This window comes from Epargyreus clarus, unplaced genomic scaffold (assembly GCF_041222505.1).
Source record: "Epargyreus clarus isolate Ecla_fem2 unplaced genomic scaffold, WU_Ecla_fem_2.2 ptg000023l, whole genome shotgun sequence".
Taxonomy (NCBI): Eukaryota; Metazoa; Arthropoda; class Insecta; order Lepidoptera; family Hesperiidae; genus Epargyreus; species Epargyreus clarus.
The window spans coordinates 15195766-15208459 of NW_027332230.1; the positions used below are offsets into that span (position 1 = coordinate 15195766).

General features: G+C 34.6%; 1 protein-coding gene across 1 annotated transcript in view; it reads left to right on the top strand.

Annotated features, from left to right (window-relative positions):
* The first annotated feature begins 6681 nt into the window (after positions 1 to 6681).
* Positions 6682 to 12694, top strand: part of LOC140751625 (very long chain fatty acid elongase 4) — a 33316-nt gene continuing 27303 nt past the window's right edge. The window contains exon 1 of the mRNA XM_073085593.1: positions 6682 to 6830. The gene's annotated coding sequence lies outside the window, so the exon portion shown is untranslated. The remainder of the gene's footprint in view (positions 6831 to 12694) is intronic.

Here is a 12694-nt window from a genome sequence, read left to right on the forward strand (position 1 = left end):
ACTACTTAGTTCACACCGTTAAAATTAACCCGCAACCTTGGAGATAAGGCTAAGGGGTGCCTAAGGCCCATACCTGCCTACAATTATAAGGCTACGTTTTGGCTTAATTTTTAGGTAGAGTCACTTATCTGTGATCGCGTATTAATTTTATTTAAAATATTAGATAAATGAATGTAGTCTAAAATATTTTTCTATTTATTTATTACTTATTGTTAACCTAACTGTTACAAAGGGCTAACATAATGACGTAAAATATGTTTTTATGTTATGCTCATTCCATGTAAATTATTGGTAGATAGTAATTACGATGACGGTTGCATATTACTCGTATTCAGTTTTTTATATAATTTATTATATATTTTTAATCTAGGCTCCATTAAATTCTATCACAAACTAAGAAACAACATGCCAACATACGAAAGATAATATTTGGAGCAATTAAATCGCTTATTAATCCACGAACGAACCACGAAACCCATGGCACAGCAACAGATAAAAGTTGGAAATGTTAAAATGATTTTACACACCGCAAGAATTTCATTAAGCTTCAACAATATTGCCAACGTTGTAACTTCATTTTAATTACGTTATACGTCAAAGTAACAGGAATTAAGGGGATGACTCGTCAAATAAAAGGTAATCAGAATCAGTAAAGATTGAAATCTAAAATTACGGCGCTTAGAAAAGAAGCCGCCCTCTTGCGGCTGTAAAATTACTTAATTGCATTATCAATTACGTTTCGTTAAGTGATTGAATTTATGTCTATCAACATTAATAAATTAATTTGTATAATGAATTACAATGAATTCTGACTCGTGAATTGATTTTAATTGTAACTTTGAATATAATGGCGGTAGCACTAATTAAATCATGTTAAACAATGTACTGTTGTTCCATTTTAACGCATAATATAAATATTTTTATTTTTATTAACGTAATAATTGTAGGAAGCAGTTGAATTGAGTACAATTAGTATTTGATTATTCAGTCGTAGCTGACGATTAAACGTTCGATAGTTTTAGGTAAGTGAATAAACATTTTATTTGTAAAATTAGTATTTTATTCAATTCCGTTTATTTTTAAATTAAATAATTTTAAAAAGAACTAAATTAAATGAGTTTTTAAAGGCTTTATCGGTGTCATTGTTCACTCCAACGATTTTTTTGATCTCCACAAAAGCAAGATGGGAATACATTACGAGCGAGATAGCAGTCATGCGATTGTCATTTCGGATTGCAACCTTTAATGATTCGAATAATACTTATTTTGTAACGTAGTCGAAAGCAGGTACCATTTGCCTTTCACTGGGATTGTCCGAATGTAACTGAGATGACCGGTTCATTGTTTATTTAACATTTGCTCTTACGTTATTGTTGTTAAGGTCCATGTTGTATGACATGTCAGTTACAATCTTTAGAATTTGGGATGTGTTACGTGATGCTTAAGATGTCTTGAGGATAACTTGCACAAACATTTAACAACGACATGTAAAACTCAAAAACTCTAGCCAATGGAAACCTATTTATGAATAAATACATTCAAAATGTTGTATTATTCAAAATAAAATAATGTTTACTGAGCTTAACAAAACTCGTTCTTCTTCTTCTTCTTCTTCCTTGCCCAAATAAAGCCCCAAATAAAGGGAGAAGCTTTATTTGGGGTCGGCCCTCCTCGTTCGTATGCGCCAGGATGCTATATCCTGGGTTGTCTGTGTATTCAGCTGAGCTCGTTCCATATCTCTGGGGGACGCCCTAGCTGTATTCACTTTCTTTCTTTTTACTTTTTCCATTTTGAGCGAGGAGGAGGGTTTGACTATATTTTTTTACGGCCAGTTGTCACCTGACGCCAAGGCTGTATCTTGTACTAAGTTGTGGGCGCTGCCGTTGACCTTTTACAGGTTCATCCGCCACCATCCCTTCTGGGCGCTCCAGCCTAAACGCACAGCGCTACAAAGACCTCACATTCGAATACGTCGAAGCAGCTCCTTGCAGGGGTTTGGGTCCTTCTCCGGCCTGTTGGTCCGCGGGAGCTATTTTATTTCGCTCCTACCCTCCATATCTGGCGGGCTTTCCCCTATCCGCCACCTGGGGACGCGGTCTCTAGAGGTGAGGCTCCCCCGAGACCTTAACAAAAGTCGTTATTAAAAATAATATAAATAACAAAGCAAAAATTATGTTCTACTTTATATTTTAGTTGAACTCTGGGTCTAAAAAAAAAGACAGTTTTTGCTACCGTTTTAAAGTTGTTATAATAATTTCTGGTTTGTACTCGGCGTAACATAATCACAGATACATGTTAAAACTTTGTTATAGTAATGTTGTGTAAGAATCTCTACTTACAGCTATGTTTATATTTGGGATTTTCAACGAAGCAATAGCAGCCCTTATTTGTGTTCGATCTTAAGTAGTTACATCCCATTCCGTTTCGTCTCATTATTTTTCGTTCCATTCCATTCCATCCCATCCCATTCAGTCCTATTTTGATTTGGTATAGTCTGCGCCAAACTGCTAGTTCGCTCCGAATATAGAAACGAGTAGCGTCGCAATAGCAAATTGTAGATATTAGCGGGATGAAGACAGCGCGGGGACCCCAAGGTACCTGTCCGCTGCCCGCTCTCGCCCACGGGTACATAGCGCAGTCAGTGTGCCCTTACGTTACGGAGTATAATATGCTAACTAAACCTGCGCGCAACAACTTCAGAGCGGACTAAAAGTTTGGCGCGGACTATAACAACTGTTTTGAAAAACATAATAATAATTACTCATTTGCTATACACCAAAGTTACTCCCCGTCATAATATAAAGACAATCATCATTTATCAAGAAGGCACTCTATTTAGTCTATCAAAATAGTAAACAGACATAATAGCTTTGCAAATATAAACACATGTCACTCTTTCCGTGTACTGAGCGTGAAGTCCGCGGAAGTATAATATTTGTTAACGAAGCTTTTACGGGAAACCCTCAAGGCTTTCGACAAACAACGGAGGGGCTCCGAGATGCTAACGTCATAACATATTTTCGGAAACTAAGAGACTCCGAAAAATTTATGGCACTTAGCCTACTATCATAAGTATCAGTTCTAAGGTCATCAGTATAAGTTTGAAGGTGGTGGAACCCTCTGTGGTTCGACTCCGGTGGCACCACGGCCACACCTAGTTCTGTCTAATAACAATAGTGTTAAGCGCTGCTGTGTTGGTCTAAAGCGTATAATAAGGGAGACATACTTTTCCGAGACATTGCAGCTTAGTCTTCAGGGGTAGCGGTGCAGATGCGCTCAACCCGTGAAACGTATTCTAAAATGCCTCATTGAAAGCTTTGCCTTGCATTTAAATCAGAAAACAGTCATCCACCACGATTATGTGTAAATTTTCAACGTAAGCAAACCTCAAAGAACCTTTAAAACGTGTTACGAATATATTTACAACACTTTACAATATATTTCCTGGGTTATAGGAAACCACACAATCTCATTTAACTTTTTAACCCTTCAATCATTATAATTGTTAGGAATTTTCCCATAAAACCCTTTCCAAAATTAATAAACTTCAACATACGGTTTCGCAAAATTAATTATACATGGTTTGGTCCATTAAGTGAACAAAGTGTTAACTGGTTCAGCTATGTTTTTATGATTAAACCCAGCAATGAATTTGATTGTGTGGTAAAGGAGACATATGAGTACTTATCCGAGGCATTCCATTTTAGTACTTAGGAGTAGCGACGTATCGGTGGGCGACAGGTAGGATCTAATCCTATCCGGGGTTAATTACAGGTCGATGGCGGCACTAACCACTTACCATCAGGTGAACTACATGCTCATCTGCTACTCTTATATTATATAAAAAAATAAGGACAACTGCCCCCTGAACGAAAGTAAATATCGTCGACTGAATTGGGGTGGCTGGCATCGCTCGCTTGTGTTGTGGATAACTAGTAGGAAAAACGTTCAACATTTATACAAATAAATTAAATTGAAGTGTCTTCATAATGTGAACATAATACTTCTTCACTAAATGTATATGAAAGTCTAAGCAGTAGTTATAAAAAATATTAAAGTTATATATTAGGTAAATTCACAGTAGTAGGAAAAATATCCTTATTTGTAATACTCATTTCAAATCAATGCGTTCAAATGAATTCAATGCAGTTAATAATTTTACATTATTACAGAATTTTACATTATACCTATGCCGATTTTAATCTATTTAAATTTATTAGAGTGTCAACTGTGGTGTTCACCTACAATTGCGGGTACACGACCATTCTTTTTTAATCTTTGTCATGTATTTTTTTAATTTATTCATTTATGCTATGTTAATGAATCCTTATTGATATTTCATTAAATGAAAATTTAAATAAATAAATATACTTACACTAAGCTTTCTGAGTTTTCAGTTGTAGTAAGGCATATGTGGCCGACTGAGTAACATTCATTGTCTATTTGTAATCGACTATCGATATCCATGGGAGACTATATATTTTTTATATTTTTTAATCGTATGAAGCAAATCAAATCAAATTTATTTGTCAAATGCTTAATATACATATAAAATACATTTTTTCATCACTGACGTAAAAATATTATAAAGATAAAGTATTAATTATTATTATTTAAATACAAAATACTACATTGCATTAGGATTGTTTATATAGGGTGAATAAGTAGATAAATTAACAGATATTTATTACCTCACACAAGCACCTTAAACATTTTAAATGAGTCTCTAGTAGTCAAATAGGAGTAGCTGCAATGAAAAGTGTGTTTTCGACTTGTTAACTTATTCACGCCCGGTACGAAATGTATTAAGCTTGTTACCTGGTTTACTTTCATTCGCAGGTTGCTAATTTAGAACAAAGGGTTATAATAATTCTATACTTAGCAAAGACTATTACTACGAGTATTTTATAACTAACTAAGCTAATTTAATACTGTTATTTCTTAAAGGCGGGCGCTTGTTTTTTTAATTATCATGATTCGCTCCATAATATTTAAAGAACTCCTTTCGATGTTCAATCATTTTTTTCTTTCCGTTAATAGTTGCTATTACTTACTTAAAAACGAAAACGCGACATGAAAAGTTACTACCCATCGCTTTCCAGAACACATGTGTGTAACATAACATTACATCGAATACAATATATTCAATTTACTTCCGTGTGATGTAACTTAGTGTTGAGGCCTAATTAGCAATCTACATAGAAATACAAGACATTACTGAGAAAGTGCTTTGTCCGGTAATTAATCAAAAGACAAGATGCTTTTAATGAGTTGAAAGGGTTGTGCAATAATGAAAATTAATAGGCGTGTAGAAGATAATAATAGGTAATGTTAGATACGTTAAGTGTTATGTAATGCGTATGTAATTCTTCTGGTTTATCAAAATTAGTTTCAAACATTAGGCTTTGTAATGAACGCTGAAGAACTGTTTAGGACTATTGTAGATAGGGCAACCGCGATGTACAACTTAAGTTATTTAGAAGTCATTTACCATATCTTTACGTACATCTGCAACCAACTCTAAATACAACAAATCCTATTTAAATTCGCAAGTGTTTGCTGGTACTAACTTATTACGCTTGATATTTAAGTTTAAATTGTTCATATTTTAAGTATATTTTACCACACCTTACCTCGCGGGTTCAAACAAGTAATAATAATTATTTGTCTGGTGTATTTCTGATAACTTAGATGTCGTCGTCTGTCCCACTGCTGGGTACGGGTACCCTCTCGAAGTAAAAAGGGTTCAGGCCGTAGTCCTCCGCGCCGGCCCAGTGCGAATTGGTAAACTTCATACACCTTTAAGAACTTTTAAATGACTCTCCGGGGTGTAGGTTTTCCGATGTTTTCCTACACTAAATAAACAAGTGACAATTAATTCCTTTGTCGTCACAATTTAATAGGCCCATTTGATACATGCCATCCTAATGTCGTTAAAGCTTTGAACCAACTTTATACGAAAGTATAACACGTTTTGGAAAATTGAATAAAATAGAAATAATTTGTAAACATGAATGATTAGTAAAATTTATAAATTGTATTACATATTTTATTTAATTTAAAATGTGTCCAGAAACCAATTTATCATTATGGGCAAGAAGTATTATAGGGCGTCGTTGCAACATTATGTCAGTCGGGTATTTGGCATTTTTCGACCATTTACGGCTACAGCTTGCGGCTGCAAGCCATTCGGATAATAATCGAAGCTTAGAATTACCAATGATTTATTATTTATCACTTTTTAATCATACCATTAATAAAATAATCGAGACATTGTTCCTTAGTGAATGATACAATAAAAAAAATCAGATTACGATAGCATGAACGATGCTTTATTTAATCTTCTGAAAATTATTAAATTTTTAAATTACGAAATAATTTATTTTCTTTTCACCATTTTATTAAATCTTTAGATGATTGAGAAAATAACAAACAAATATTATATGTAAAAAATATTAAGTAATCTGTACAATACGATATGGGGTTGTAATCGAATTGTCGTTAAAATCGTTTTTTTTTTTTGGTTATCGAATTGTATATAACATGCTTAGTTCCGTAGCGATGGCATGTGTCAAACTGGGCCTATTAAATTGTGACGACTATACACACAACTTTGAAAAATCGTAGGCATGTTTAGGCGTCAGTTAGGCGTACTTGTCCTCAATACAAACATTCCTTCCAGTTGAAAATGAAAGTGCACGCCACCCCTATGTTAGTGCTTTCGTTCGTGCTGTGATGACGCGCAAGCGCAGTCGGAGGTTGAGGGCCGCGCGACACGTCCGCGATAGTGTTGTGTTGTGAATGTTACGTGGTTATTATCGAGGATAACGGTGAGAATATATTTTTGAAATTTAAAAAAATGTGTAAAACTGTAAAGTTTAGTGTGATTTTAGTCATTTTTGTGTCAGATTAAATTAGCAGTTCTTTGGAGCGTTCTGAAGAAAAATCTTTTTAATTTCATTTATTATTTTGACTAAGATGACAATTGTTAAGATTTCAACGATTTTAATTTGGTAACTATTTAAATTTATGTGCTACGGTTTAATTGGGTTTCAAAACAAACGCTGTTAGGAATAGTGATTACAGAGGACAGCGTGTTACACCAACTCTATCTTTTACCGCCAAAACATTGAACAAGCTAAGTATAGGGTCGTAACATATTATTAACCCATTACTAACCCATAGCTGAGCACGAGGTTCAGTCTCAGTTTAGGAATGGATTCCTGTGTATAACATAATAACTGATAATTATATAATAATACTTTTACTTTTTACTTACTAAAAATGGTCATGATATAGTAAACTAATCTATCACGTTTATCAGTTACTACTTAGTGACGTCATGCGTCTTTGAAAACGTTATGGTTAGTAACAACTTGTCTGTCAAATATATATTTATTCTCAATCTTATATAAAATTCTCGTGTCACAATGTTAGTTACCGTACTCCTCTGAAACGGCTTTACCGATTATCAACAAATTTTATATGCATATTCAGTAGGTCTGAGAATCAGCTACTATCTATTTTTCATACCCCTAAGTAGTAAGGGTTGTTCACCCTTAACATTTTTTTATTATTATGGCAACACAACGTTTGCCGGGTGAGCTAGTTAACGTATATGTGATTTCAAAGTGAATATTAAACAATCTAAACTTACAAACGTGATCTCCAACTTCTGAATTAAATGCCACTCCACTGAACTATCAACTGCAAAATAGACAGCATATGTTAGTAGTTTTAATCATTTATGTTCATCGAGAATGAGACACATTGTGTTCAGGCGTTATTTATTTATTCGTTTCTTAAAAAGTACAACATTGAAGACTTTTAATTATATTATAGCTAAAATTTTATTCATCCGTAAATTTTATTCGTTAACTAAAACATTAATCTTAAAGGTACAAATCGTCGTCATTTATCAACTTGAAATATTACGGTTCATCTTAAAAGCTACTCGTATCTTTAAAGAATTTAAAATTTGAGATTGAATTTTGTGTATGTTCGATGAATTGGATACGTTTTTGAAATTGAGTTAGTGTCTACATGGATTAACGGGTATTATCAATAATTAATCCAAATTTTGCTTACCAAAGTTAGAACTGTAACAATTTCTAGAAGCGCCATTTGACAATTTTAAACGACAACTTCAGATAGAATTAAGTATTCCTAGCAGAGGTCGGCCGCTGATGCGCCGCTACCTATGAGGACTAAGGAGGAACGTCTCGGAAAAGTATATCTTTCTTTCCACACCCTTCGAACCAGAACACAGCAGCGCTTAACAATGCTCTTATTGGGCAGAAATAGGTGAGGCGGTGGTGCCGCCGGAGGCCACAAAAAGTTCTACCATCTTCAAATGTCAATCTTTAGTACACAAAACTACCCATAGTTTGATCATTAGTAACGATTAGATGGTTAGATTGGTTATTAATAACGATAGACACTTTGGTTTTACATAGATATTATATTATGTGTACGTTATTAGGTTATTACGGTCCATTAACTTTATAGCGAGGGTCGCGTAAAGTGTCGATTTTATCGGTATATTATAGTCTCCGTTATCTTTTCTCGATTTCAGGGAATCTGGTATCCCTTTTATATTGTATAGTTAGCAGCCCAACAATTTTCAAGCAGACTATGATAACTATTAAGGTTTTTAAACATGAAATCTTTGAAATAGAAGGTCTTTCTAGTATTACGAAGCTATAAAGAAAGTTACAAATACTTTGCGAAAAAATATCAGCTGTCACATTAATCAGCATTGTTTTGCAATTCGAAATCAATTCAGTCAATAGGTCTTCTTATAGTCTGCCAAGGAGAAATACCAAATAGATGGATAGGACCCAAAGTGAAGGAAAATACTAACTTTCGGGCCTATTTATTTTATTGTACAACAAATTCCCTTAAAAGATCAAATAGAATGTTAGGCAATGAAAAATATAAAACGTAATTTCATATAACATACCTAGAGTTTTCACTTTGTATAAACCTAAAATATCTCTCGCTGTATACGTGACTCTATATTTAACTGACTCGGGTCTTTTATCAAAGTAGAGACACAGACAGCGGCACGTGTCGTTGTGATCCCTGTAATATATTAAAGTATTCAGCAAATTATGCGGAAATATCTTGAAGTTAAAGGCTTGAAGATGGATGATACCAACTAATAGGTTTTTGTTTAAAACATCTTGGATTTTCTGAGTTACGTAATATTTAATAGATGTTGCGGGAATTCTTATTTTATTTTAATATCAATATTGATATTTTAAATAATAGCTATATGTAGTCCAATTAGCGATAACAATGATGCCTTCCATTTGACTTAACACCAGTTAGTTCAGGTAATGTATTGCAAATAGAATCTGCTAAATTTGCAGTTTAAATTTTTGAAAATTAACATAATAAAGTGAAACTAAATTAATTAATAGCAGTGATAGCCTAGTGGTTAAGAAACGCGGCCTCTCGATCGAGGGGTCCGAGGTTCAAATCCCAGGCACGCACCTCTGATTTTCAAATTTATGTGCGTATTAGAAAATAATTATCACTTGCTTAAACGGTGAAGGAAAACATCGTGAGGAAACCTGCATACCTGAGAGATTTATAAAAAAAAAAATCTTAAAGGTATGTGAAGTCTACCAATACGCACTTGGCCAGCGCGGTGGACTATGGCTTAATCCTTCTCATTCTGAGAGGAGACCCGTGCCCAGCAGTGGGACAGTAATAGGTTGATGATGATGATGAAATTAATTAGTGCAGTTTTTACGTTATACATAATTGGGATTGGGACTGTAATGTAAATTTGTGGTTTATGAATTCATCCGTGTTATATTGAATCAATGTTTTAATTGGTCCCACTTCCTGCCAAGTTATAAATGCACCTCGGGTGCATATACACTCACACTCGACGCTCGGGCATGCGACACACTCGGGTGTGTCAAATATTCATTCAAAGTAAATATATTTAAAAAGAAAACAAATATGAGTACATCGCTTTCTTCAATTATACAATGTAAAAAGTTTGGCTCTCTCTGTGACATGGTACTTTGTGGCCGCTATTAGTTATACAAAAACCTTTCACTTACACAATTTGTTTAACGGACAGTATGGGCATACGCCTTAATTATAAGCAACCCGGCTGTGACTAACACCATTAGTCATGTCTCGTCCCATCTCATTAGTCAAGCTTTAAACACAGTAATTACAATATTTGAATTCAAATGTTTTCGATATATTTGCCTAATATATGAAGATAATTTATGATACATAAATCGAAGCTCCCAGCTTGTGGGAATCTTCACAGAGGTAAATGTTAAGCAACTACAATCGCGGTCGCATGTTGGATGGGTCTCCACTAGTGGGTGGGTGGTCAAGTACATGCAGCCACCAGATATCCATTTAAATAACATAAAAATATAGATTTGTCTTATCACTGAAACTGCGCTTAACCTCACTATGCGGTTGGGAGTTGAACGAGCGTGTTTACCTAAATTGCTCGCCCGTGTATAGGCTTCCGAGAACACGTTAAGCCATTGGCCAGACCCATTTATTATCCAAGTTGAACTACTGCAATCCAATATTGTAGCTCAATTGGGACGGAGAACGTAATGGGTAAACATGAGGATTAGTGCGGGCATGTTAGATATTTGCTGTAGACATAATGGATGGAGTAAACAAAGGAGGATGTAGCAATGAAAGCAACCGCTGGATTCAGAAAACAGAGGTTTCAGATTAGGTGAGGTTTAAATCCAGCAGCGAATCTTTAAATGAATTTAGTTTTTTAACAACCTACTTATGTGTCAGATTAAGCCAACTTAGGTAATAATATTTTCGTAATTTCATACGGTTTATACTATCAAGTTTTCTTCCTACATAAAAGTGTCTTGACTTTTTTTAAGTTCCATTTTACCGGGAAAGAGTGAAATTGTTATTATAACATTAGCTATATAAAGCTAACGTCAATTTATTTTCTTTAGATCATTCCAAAGGAACTGTCGAAGTTGGAAGCGACTGTCTATTTACAATGATTTTCAAAATTACCTACTTTACTAGCACTTGTCTGTATTTTATCTCGGCGTGCAAATGCAATTTTCGTGAAGCGTGGAAACTTGTTAGTCTTAGGAAAATAGCGTGTGTAATATTAAGCACTCTCACTCCTAAGTACAAAATGACTTGAAGTTCTGACTTGTGTGAATATATCTGAAGAAATATCCGCTTAAGTGCCAAAAATACTTTTGTAAAGAGTCCAAAGTATTTTTGGCACTTTAGTGCCACGGCATCACATTTGCATGATTTTCATTATAATATTCGCATAGGAATACAACTATAGGGAGACCAATTTTAAATATGTAATAACATCGAAAATCATGTATAAGTTTTTAAGAAATCCATGACTCATTACAACTTACAAGGTAAGGACTTTGTAAGTTGTAAGAAGTCTTCTCGACAAGGTAGAAGCCTACAAGAATCGAGGCCCTCTTTGCTTCGCGTGGAAGTTTCAATACAGAATTTTGATTCGATTTTCCCATACAGGAATGTTTAAAAAATCATGCTTGGAAGATCATTTGCGGAGCGGTTCTACCACTATTCGGGTTCAGAACGTAGAGGGTTCAGGATTTGAATTTCTATTTCCATTCTAAATCTTTATTTGAATACTCGTCTTTGTCTATGTCTATGACGTCACCGACCCAGGTAACCGCTAAGACTCAAAGGGCGTAATTGATATTTTGACAATTGATTGAATGGTCTAAATCTAGTTCGTAACAATAGGATAAATCCTATACGTAAATCAAAGACATTCAACTATGTAGTATTAACAGACATGGAGGGAACATAGGGAGGAAAACTGAAATCCACGACTTATTTCGAATAGGTAACAGGTTGTTATCACAAATCCGAGTATTCTTCGACTAGTAGAGTATAACTCCGAGTATAAAGTGGAATGAAAGATTTGTATGAAAATCGTGAGTATAGTCGCTCTATGTATTTAATCACTGTTGGGGGTAAATAAACATTAATATCGAACACGAAACGAGCAGACAGTACACAACAAAGACCTTTCGCTCCTTATGATGCAAACCTATTTTTCTCTAGTCACTTTCACTCGCCATAAGAATGAAGTGTTAATCTCGGACACAAAAGACCGCTTTGGCGTGCTCCGAGCTCCAAAAACAACTGGACACGCTCATTATTTGTAACTGCATGGTAAAACAGTATACTCGATGAGAAAAGTACTGAAATAATTGTTGGACATTTTCTTTATAAGATTGGAGTAGGAACTGTCCAATCCATTTATTGTTAAGCGCAGAGGTGAGTTGAGTTTATGTAATGAGCAAATTCTCCATGTAACCATGCTGACTACTCCTAAGGATTCATATTGTAATTGTAAAAATCTGAGGATTCTAATTACCACGCTTTATTAGCTTGGGTTGTATCTATGTATGTATGTAACGGAATCTTTGAACTCAATTGATTAAATTAAAATTTTGAATAGTTATCAAGAACCGATGACAATACACGATTTTAATAATTTTATCCCATTCTCCTCATCAGGATCGTCAGGAATCACGATTAACGATTTTCCTTGTGCGATTTTAGCGTGGTTGTTAGTTTTTAAACTATAATTTATATGTAAGGCAGTCGGCCTCCATCTGAAAAGCAGAACTGCTTCACGCTCGAAATTTGTTTGGCAGTAGTACAT